The sequence below is a fragment of the Strigops habroptila genome, chromosome 5 (assembly GCF_004027225.2).
Source record: "Strigops habroptila isolate Jane chromosome 5, bStrHab1.2.pri, whole genome shotgun sequence".
Classification (NCBI taxonomy): Eukaryota; Metazoa; Chordata; class Aves; order Psittaciformes; family Psittacidae; genus Strigops; species Strigops habroptila.
The window spans coordinates 57,280,924-57,291,962 of NC_044281.2; the positions used below are offsets into that span (position 1 = coordinate 57,280,924).

The following is an 11,039-nucleotide window of genomic DNA, read 5'->3' on the forward strand; positions in this document are numbered from 1 at the left end:
ATCTGCTCAACTAATGTAGGAGGTGATGAACACTTCAGAATAACATGTTCCTATTTTTCAGGATGCTGCCTATATGACAGAGAGGAGATTCTTACAGAGGGGGAAAAAAAAAAAAGGATAGAACATAAATGGATAGAGTGTTTACATTTTAGGCTTCTATCAGCACTAATAGAAAGGTTCCAAATGAAGAACGAGATGCTACCAGTTACCAGAAAGACTTCGCCAAAATCATTTGGAATCTCTGACCTAGGGTATTGTAGTTACATGTTATCCCTTAGGTTCAGATAATGCTGTTGAATTCGGCATGTCATTGGACCTTAGCAACAAAAATCTTGGTTCCTTTGAGTGTTTCCTACGAGTCAGGAACTGCAGCTAGAATAAATGTCAGTTTCTACATTTCTGGCTACAATTTAAAAAATAAAAAAACCTCACCAAAAAAAAAAACCAAAAAAAAAACAACCCCCCAAAAAACCCCAACAAAACAACCAACCAACCAAAAAAAAAAAAAAAACCAAAAAAACACACACAACAAAAAAACAAACCACACAAAAAAAAAAAAACCACACCACCAAAAAACCCACCAAAACAAACCAAAAAAACCCCACCACCACCAGAAAACAAAAAAAGTCCCCAAACAAACGAAACACATCACCACAAGCAAACAAAAATCCCTACTTTTCCACACAAAAAGTGTATGAAAGAATCCAAGGAAATACATCCAGGTTCTCATAGGTTTTCAGACTGTGTAGTTCCCAGCATCCCTTTATCCATATAGTTAACCGAACTGTAGATAAGACTTAGGTCTCTCTCTTGTTCTTACCGTGAGGAACTAAGAGAAATATGGCACAGACCCATCCAGATTCGTGATGCACCAACCAGAGAGATGAAGTACTCAGAAACATTGACTCTCTCCTTCATTCTCAAAAAGATAAAGTAAAGCAAAGTAAAAGCTCAGCAGTTTCTAGCTTTAGAAATTATTTTGCAAACTTAAAACATTTCAGGTATGGTTTGAGGCCACGAATGATTTGTGTCTTCTTAACACTACATGTTAATCTACGCAGGTTCACTAGTTTAGGTGTCTGAGTATAAGTGAAGGCCAGAGCATTCTTCAAAGACAGTTGCTGTAACTGCCTTGTTTAGAAAATTGGCTCATAGGACTAAACATTGGCAAAAAGCCTAAAACAATACTTGTCCAGAGATGAAATCTATTAAGTGTGAAAGAATTATAGGTGAGAACAAAGCAAAGATCAATGGTGCAGTGTGGATTTTTTTCAGATGAATATATACGGAAGTTAATGACAGAGCTGAAAAACCTCACATCGCAGGGAGTGTGAAGAATAGCAGCAATGAAACACTTTAAAGAAAATGCTTACTCAAGGGCACCACATGATTGCTGAAACGATCAAAATAAACAGGTGAAGTCAGATTCTTCTCATGTTTTTCGCAGTTATTATCGTATCCCACGGTAAAGCCCCTTCACCCTCAAGAATTAAAAAAAAACCAAAACAAAAACCCCACAAACAAAAAACCCCAAACACTGGAAGAAGTTGAAAGTTTAGAGTAATTTTATTTTTATTTCCTGATCAATACAGTGATGGTGATGTGCTCTACCAGAGGATGATATCTCTATATAATTAGACAAAAATAGTATTCCTTCAAGTTACCCTGGTATAACATTAATAAACATTTAGAAGCATCAAAGCAACACAAGGATAAGAGAAAATAACGCAGTGAAGAGAATTCTTCATCCAATTTTTGCCGTGCTTTGTAAGAGTTTGGGAAATGTGAGAAACTATGGACTAGGATATTGTTTATTAAGATTTATGTTAAGCCCAATGTAAAGGTTAGGCAACAAAGATGTGAAATCGCTTATGCAAACAGAAACCCGGACACTGCTTGAGTAAGATAAGATAACCACAATCGCGAGATAACCGCCAGACTTCCAGGAACCGACAGAAACAGGACAAACAACCCCAGATAAGGACATGTGAATGAGGGGTCAACTATGGGATAAAGGAGAAAGACTTCTTATTTCGGCCTCAACGACCACCAGGAGGTAGAAAACGACCCCCTAACAACAACTGAAGCATGCGCAGAGTACCTCCACTACTTCATGAACACGGAAGTAAAGATGTATAAAAAGGGACTGTTTGAACTGCTCAGCACGGCAGTGGCGGAGCGCAGACTCCCCTGTCGTCCAGCGCTGTTTTTGCTCATATTCTACTTGCTATAATTAATAAAATTTTAATTGGATTATGATCCGTTGTGGTCACAATTTATGACAATTTCTGGTGCCGTGACTCGGATAAGGAACGGTGGGCTTTGGTCCTCCGGGGAGGCGCCCCGCGACATTTCGCAGCCCCGCGACCAACAGCTCACTCCAACCTTACCGACGAACCTAAATTCTAGGATATTGAGCAAAAAAGGACCGGTAAAATCCCATAAAATTCTGTGCACGGGAGTCCGGACGAAGACGCAGGACGCGTAAGTATACTGCGAAGTTGTTCGCGGGTTCGCCGTTCGGGCGGGATTGGGTATCCTGGATTATAACGAACGAGAGGTTCGATATACTGAACCAAGCGAGTGTGGACCCTTTAGTACTGCGTTTTCCACCTCCCGCGAGGGACTGGGCCAGGAATAAGGGGAGCGAGTGAGTGTGTGTTTGTGGATAATCCAGAAGATGGGGGCGAAGGGCAGCAAGCCTTCGACTCCCATGGGGAGGGTACACACTGTACCTAAAATACCCCTCTGGCATATATCTTAGACAATTGGAGATATTTCCCTGGAACCCTAGGGAAAGACAAGCAAAAAATGATAGAATATTGTACTAAGATATGGGGAGGGAAGAAGATTTCTAAAAATGTCTTTTGGCCAGTCTATGGGTCAGAAGAAGATTGGGTAAGACAGCAATTAAACCTCTGGGTTAATAATAAAAAACCCCTTAACCCGGAGGAGAGTCAATATGCGGAAGTGTGGCTAGAAAGACCGAGAGCTAGACTTTATCCGCTGAATGAAATAAAAACTAAACAAAAGAAAAAGAAGGAAGAGTTAGACGAAACCTTTCTAACCCCCCCTCCTTACATTCCTCCTCCTGCTCCCGCAGAAGTCCCCAGAGCGCCCACTCCCCCACCAGAGTCGGAACAAGGGTCTCCCCCTCTTCCTAGACGCGTAACTAGAAGTCAAAAAGGGGCAGCTCAGATGTACCCCCTAAGGGAAATACCCATGGGGGGACCTCAACCTGTGATCGGATATATTTCCGTACCCCTAAACTCGGCTGACCTACGAGATTTTAAAAGAACCGAAATGGGAAACTTAATTGAGGACCCACTGGGAGTGGCAGAAAGATTAAATCAATTTTTGGGACCAAACCTTTATACTTGGGATGAGATGCAATCTATCCTTGGTCAATTATTTACTACCGAGGAAAGAGATATGATTAGACGAGCAGGAATGAGACTGTGGGATGCTCAACATGCCCAGGGACCCCAAGCAGAGAGTCAGGGGCTCTATATCTTAGGGGACCGGAGTCATCATGAGCCCTTGATAAAATTAAAAATAGGTCCCCATAAACAAGAGTTCACCTTTTTAGTAGACACTGGGGCTGAGAAATCAACTATTAAGCAAATACCTGAGGGATGTAAAGTTTCCCCTGAAAAGGTACAAGTAATTGGGGCAAAAGGAGAACCCTTTAAAGTAAGCAAAATCAAAAATGTGGTATTCGAAACTGAAAATAAATTTGGAATGGGTGAACTCTTGCTCGTCCCTGAAGCAGAATTTAATCTGTTAGGACGAGATTTAATTGTTGAATTGCAATTAGAAATTAAAGTGAAAAAATCAGGAGCTAACAGTGTCTGCTTATCCTTTAACCGTGGATGATCAAAACCAAATTAACCCCGATGTCTGGTACTCTCTGGACACAATTAGTAGACTGAAAATCCCACCGATTAAAATCCAACTTTCCGAACCCCACATACCTGTGAGGGTAAGGCAATATCCCATATCCCTAGAAGGACGGAGGGGATTAAAACCAGAAATTGATCGATTGTTAGCACAAGACACTTTGTGTCAAAAATTGTTAAAGATCTAGCTGAAAGCTTGGGGATTAAGTGGGAATACCATACACCATGGCATCCACAAAGTTCGGGAAAAGTTGAAAGGATAAATGGAGAAATCAAAACTATTTTGACTAAATTAATGATAGAAACCAAATTATCATGGATTAAGTGCCTACCCATGGCACTATTAATTCTCAGAACCAGACCCCGAGCAGATGTAGGAATATCAGCGTTTGAAATGGTGTATGGAATGTCTTATAGAATTGAAAGTCCACAAACAAATGTTTTAATTCGAGACCGTGTGATTAATGAATATGTTTCACAATTAGCAGAACATCGTAACAAGCTTTGGGAACATGGACTGATTGTACAACGACCCCCGTTGGACTTAAAAATTCATAATGTTAAACCTGGGGATTGGATATTGATTAAAGTGTGGAAGGAAGAAACCCTAAAACCCAATTGGGAGGAACCTTATCTTGTTTTGCTTACAACAGAAACAGCTGTCCGAACTGCTGAGCGTGGATGGACTCATGCCAGTCGCATTAAAGGCCCAGTGACGAGACCCCACTGGAAAGTAATCAGTACTCCAGGTGACACCAAGATAACCCTGAAAAGATAACGTAATGATAAAGACTTTATTTGATTATTTTGCCGCATTACCTTTCGGTATAAAGTGTGTATTGCTGTTTATATTTGCTATAATTATTTCTCTTTTTTCTATTATATATGGAAGCGTACAAAGTGTGTTGAAGGAAATTGCTAAACTTATGCAACCTCACAATATTAAATATAGAAGATATGTTGATGTAAATAATATATGCACTCTAGATATACGAATTAGGTGGGTGTAATGATTTGAACTGCAATTGTTATCCATTTGCTTGTTTTAGGTGTAAGGTATGCCAGGATAAATGGTAGACACATTGTGAATGTGGATACCCTCCAATAGGAGTTTGCACACAGTGTTGGAAAATCCAAAGAACTCTCACTGAGTGGAAATTAAAACAATTAGAGTCTAAACAAGAAATTATTCGGGAATCCCATGAGTGGTGGGAAATTTTTGCCAAAGGAATAAACCCTCAATATTATTGCTACCACTCCAACGAACCAGTCCCCTTTGTAGCTGAAATTTTGGTTATAAAATGCAGAAGGGAAGTACTGACCGTGTCTTACTTTGCCCCATTAGTTAAAGCTGCAAAGTGGGAAGCCTATATAAACAGGCAGAAAGCCCGAAACAACTGTTCTCCTGAAGAATTCCCTTGCTGCCGAGAAGATGGTACACCCCGTGGCTCGAAGCAACCGAGTCGACGGGCGAGGCAGAGGAGGAACAAACTGTGGAGAAAAGAACCAGAATGATGGGACACAAAAGCAGCAATGGCCGAACTTCCCCAGGACTGGTAAAAATATACTTAAATTGGCAAAATTAACAGACACCCTTTTTTCTGGTATACCGTTAGTTTTGTTATTGATAATAACCCAAGCAAATGGAAACCCTCATAAACCTATGAACTAGACAATAACAAACATAAAATACACTTTATTAAAGAACGGTTTGACATAGCTAAACTGCTTATTTTAACTACGAGGTCTGGGGCAAAATATAAGAGTGTATCTATTAATGAAGATGAAGATTGCTGTGAATACATTATGCCACGTGAGAACTATGCCTTTTGTAATTGTGAGGTATAACCTTGTGAGTGTTATGATAAATATTGGGATTGTGGAAAAAGGTTTGTTCGCAGTGCCGAAAATGAAAGTAACGTCTAATAAACAATAATAGGATAAAAAGAAAAAGGGGGGATTATGAGAAACTATGGACTAGGATATTGTTTATTAAGATTTATGTTAAGCCCAATGTAAAGGTTAGGCAACAAAGATGTGAAATCGCTTATGCAAACAGAAACCCGGACACTGCTTGAGTAAGATAAGATAACCACAATCGCGAGATAACCGCCAGACTTCCAGGAACCGACAGAAACAGGACAAACAACCCCAGATAAGGACATGTGAATGAGGGGTCAACTATGGGATAAAGGAGAAAGACTTCTTATTTCGGCCTCAACGACCACCAGGAGGTAGAAAACGACCCCCTAACAACAACTGAAGCATGCGCAGAGTACCTCCACTACTTCATGAACACGGAAGTAAAGATGTATAAAAAGGGACTGTTTGAACTGCTCAGCACGGCAGTGGCGGAGCGCAGACTCCCCTGTCGTCCAGCGCTGTTTTTGCTCATATTCTACTTGCTATAATTAATAAAATTTTAATTGGATTATGATCCGTTGTGGTCACAATTTATGACAGGAAATAAAATTACAAAAGTCATCTAACCTCAGTCTCAGGACTGTGGATCACTTCTGTCAGTGGGTCAAGCCGTTTGCATGCGTGCTTTACAACGCATCTACCCACCCTCTAACCCTTTTGTGCTGTGTACCTGCAGCTCAGAATAGGTCCTTCTAATTCTAGCCAACTAGAATTCGGGGGTGGCGGTAGCGTGAGGAACTATTGCATTAAGAGCATAGAAGTTTGCAGGAAATCCCCGCCCTCACACCCTTTCCCTTGCGTCCCAGCCGTTACTCAGAAACAGGAGGGGCCGGGTGCGGCGGGGCTGATCTTCTCGTTAAAACCAGCTCGACACTGTACGTCCGGTCGCGTTCAGTAAGAACTTCCACGATTAAGGATTCACGAATAAAGCGGTTTATTGAAGCAACAGAAATACAGATTCGGAATTGCCCTCAATAGATTCACTTACTGCATTAGCCCTCAAATCCAAAGGTATCCAACGGGTAATTGAGCTCACAAAGGAAAATAACCAATAGGTAACTCCTTAAGCTCAGAGCCACCCGGGTATCACCCGATGCAGTCGGAGGCGCAAATCTTACCGAAGAGGCGTCCCTGCTTTGGGGGGGAGAGAGGAACGAGCCCGTCCACTCCTCTGCAGACAGGGATCGTGTTCTCATCCTCTGCCATGGAGGAGTCCACATGCCAAATGTATCCTTTGGAGAGAAGTGGCGGTGAGACTGCAGTCAAATTACCGGTTGCTGTCGCCATAGCTGGTGCGGTACAGCCGCTGTCGCTAGGTGAGTTTGCATCACCTTCGGTCAGGCTGCTCAAGGGCTGCGGGTCTTGCCAAAGGCCAAACAGAACTGAGAAACATTAACATCACTCCCCTTTCCACCCGGCTGAGGCAGCTTAAAGGGCCATCAAGCCTTCACCTGGCAGCCTAATCACCCCCATCAGCAGCCCATCATCACCACCAGCAACCTATCAGGGTGTTGAACTATCTGGTTAATATCAGACAAGCTAGCTCATTTAACTGGTCTATAAAGGAAAGAGAAAAGGTTAAGTCAGAAGCCTATCAACTCTCTTGATGATTCATATCATGCCTTGGATACCTTCCCGCAGACATGCTTTCCCAAATATGGAGAAACCATTTTTCTTTGCAAAGTAAGATTCATTGAATGATTAAAATTCTCTCCTTGCATAATGACATTAGTATTAGCTACCTGATCATTCTACAAACGTGATGAGAAATGTTAACAGTAAAACAACTAAATAAATCAAGCTGACATGTTTTCCTGCTTCTGTACTGATTTCAAAGTGATGCTGTCACACATCACAGTTAAAACAAAAATCCAAACAAAAAACAATAGTCTTACATCAGTCAAATATTGTGACACAAACTGGAACGAGTCATAGAGTTGAAAGCTAACATCAATCATGAGGACTTTCATTCTGGCCATAGTAAATAGGAAAAAAACCCAAAAACCCAAACCATCCAAAAAGAGAAAAACACACACACAACACCACATTATTTCTCTCAAAATACAATTGTTATAATATAAATTTTTATTTCCTGGCTTTTAAAATAGTTTTTAATCCCAATCATTATTTATAGAGATTATATATATTCCAAACAAAATACATGTTGGTTGATTACTTCCCAAATAATAAAAATATTATAATATTAATAAAATAAACTATTATATCAATATAATTTTTATAGAAACAATGTGTGTATGTGTGTATATATATAGTGTATATATGGATAAAAACTATAGTGTATATATGGATAAAAACATCTCCACAACTGAAATCTGGATTTATGGATGTTCTTCTGTCTTTAGAACAATTTTAGAACTTAACTGTCCTCCAAGATACTTTTGCCTACTTCTAGTCAGTCTTATGACATGACAGCTATTGCACAACAATAAATAAGATGCAAAATGAGAAGGATTAAGAGTCTATGCTCATAGTCTGTAGGAAACTCAAGAGTTTGAAAAGATTCGGGCAGATTTTTTTGCCTGAGGATCTATCACACAGCTCTGGACAGGATTTGTAAAGTTTTACCTCAAAATTAGCCTATGGTCATAACAGCTTCACTGGATTAATACATTAAACCATCATCCAGTCATATTATTTAGTAAATTGAGAAGAAAAGAAAACAAATGTTCATGCAATGAAGAAATGTTTTTTAAACTGAGAAATAGCCAAATTCACCACAGATAGTCATTATATCTAACAATCTGCTAATAATGCCAATTTGTAAATTGTGGCATATAACCTGAAACACAAGTGAAAAAGAAGCATGATAATTCAGAGAGATGAGCATTTGTTCATATCATTGTGGTACAACTGCGCAACAAAGACAACAACAGAGGGCAACAGTGCTAGGAGGGCTTAAATGACAAAAACAATAAGCATGAAGCTTTCCAGAAATATGAGCACATTTGTCATGGAAAAAGGCTGGGGAGATTATTAAACAGAAGGGTGAAAAAAGCAATTTGCAGAAAGCACTGGTGTTTACATCAGGCTGAACATAACGCGGGGAAACAAATCAGACAAGTAAGCGCAGTAGGGATTAAGTTAGCAGCTAGTTTGATAGCTGTATCAGTGGGACTTTGATCAAACATGAATTGAAAGTCAGCAACAAAGAGACAGATTTTGACATTCCTTGGATGTGAGAGTAACTCAATACAGTCAGTGGCACTACACGTATAATACACATATATATACACATATATATATGACCAATGTTAAGGGACTTTAAGGGCAGTCTGACCCTGTGTGCAGCTGGAATTCCTTCACTTGCTGGCAGCATCCCAGCAAAGCAGATGGGAAACACAAAGAAAATTAAGATCTCTTCTCTCCAGTTTTTGCATATCTGTCTTTCCCATCTCTGAAGAGAAAGCACAGGTCTGCTGGTCAGCTAGAGCTGGCTTCAGACCACTGCAACACTGCATCACTGGCAATGTTGGTTGGGTACTCTGCCTGGTCCTGGATTTTCACCCAGGGAAAATAGGATATTTTTCCAACTCAGTTTATATATACATGTTTACCTAGTCTTTGGAGGTTCCTGGTTTATTCCCAGAATAGGAGATAAGGTGTAATTTTCTGCTTGTGTGTATGCATGTAGAGAAAACACTTTTTAATTTGGTGCTACAGAAACATGTTTTTAGTGTGAGTATAGATGTACAGGCATCATAACTACATGCTTTCATCCCTCCGTAATTGCACTGTGTCTTGGCCCCCTTTTCACTGTAAATCCTTTTTAGTTTATCCTATGCAATCCCACTTGTGGAGTCTTACCCACAGCTGCCAGGAGTGAACTCCTCCCTAACGTATAGAGAGTCCCCCATATCAGCATTCATCTCTGGTCTTAGGTGCAGTGTAATCATGGCAGGGTGATTCATGGGCCTTAAAGGATAAGCTTTGATGTGTTAATGGTACATTATGTATGCAAGTGAGTTCAGAAAGATGCACCATGCAAAATTCCAGTTAAATATTTAGAAACAGGCTGGCAGAAACTGGCCCAGAGTATATGCACTTTCATTTGTGCGATGAGTAGTCCTAGCCCCTTCTCAATATTTTTGCGTATCAATTTCACCATTTTTTATCCTCACAACTTTTGATTATTTTCTTTTTTAGTCATAACAAAATTGTTTCCTCTCTGTGTGTCAGGAAAATGTATTTCAAAGAAGTATTTTCATACTTCTTTGGGTAACAATATTTATTTTTTTTTTCTTTAAGAACATTGACAATGAAAAAAAAAAGACAATACTGCAAATCACTCTAGATTTACAGGCTCGTCTCATGGACTCACTGCACTGAAATCATTGAAAGTCACCACAGGATTAATATGGATGGATTAAAGTAGGTAATAGCAATGTAAAAATGGATGGAGATACTGTAGAGCTGGGCAGGGAGAGGGAGGGAAAAAACGAAGCTTTTAATTATTTTTCCATTTGAGGAAAAAAGAAGTGCTGGTCGTGATGTGTAACAATGTTATTTTTAGAAAGGAGAGAAAGTTGGTTTGGTTTAGGAGTTTAAACTGCTTATATATGAAATTAATTTATGAGTATATACAGTGTGCAGACCTTTTAGCCTGGTTTAAGGAAGTGGTGTGCATATAATTGCATGTATTTGGGGGTGGATAGGGGCGGGGACACAGTGCCAGCCCTTCCCCATCTCTTCTTTGGGATCTGTTGGACGGTTTTCCACAAACATGGAAGAAGTTAAAGATCTCACAATAACACCTTTCTCAAAGGGCTGTGAAAATGGCCAGGGCCACACAAATGCCCTTGGTGGCCTTGCAGAGAGAAATGCCACCACACAAGTTCAGCCTTCATTGGCTGACCCTATTCCTGGTGCCAGTTGCTACAGCCAGGACTCTTCTTGTGAAATAAATCAATTGGACTAAATTGTTGCCAGACAAGTGGACTAGTAAGCATTAGCTCATGTGATTTCACCTCAAAATTGCATCTGAGGCTTCTCATTCAGAGAGAGATTAACGAGTGATGAAGTGAACAGCTGATTGCATTTTTATCCACTTCTGCTGGCTTTTTTTCATAGTAATATTAGGAAGTGACTGTAAGATTTTGTATTAATCGTATTTTGCTAAAAGGGTATGACACATCATTGGCTTCTAAAATAAAACCAAGACTCCTTTAATCCAAGTACTTCTTTTTAAGTACCACATTA

General features: G+C 40.0%; 1 long non-coding RNA gene across 1 annotated transcript; it reads left to right on the forward strand.

Moving 5' to 3' along the window:
- The first annotated feature begins 1,784 nt into the window (after positions 1 to 1,784).
- On the forward strand, positions 1,785 to 5,788 carry LOC115608910. Its single transcript, XR_003991684.1, has 2 exons — positions 1,785 to 2,484; positions 4,553 to 5,788. It is a non-coding gene; the product is annotated as an uncharacterized LOC115608910 (long non-coding RNA).
- The last annotated feature ends 5,251 nt before the right edge of the window (positions 5,789 to 11,039 follow it).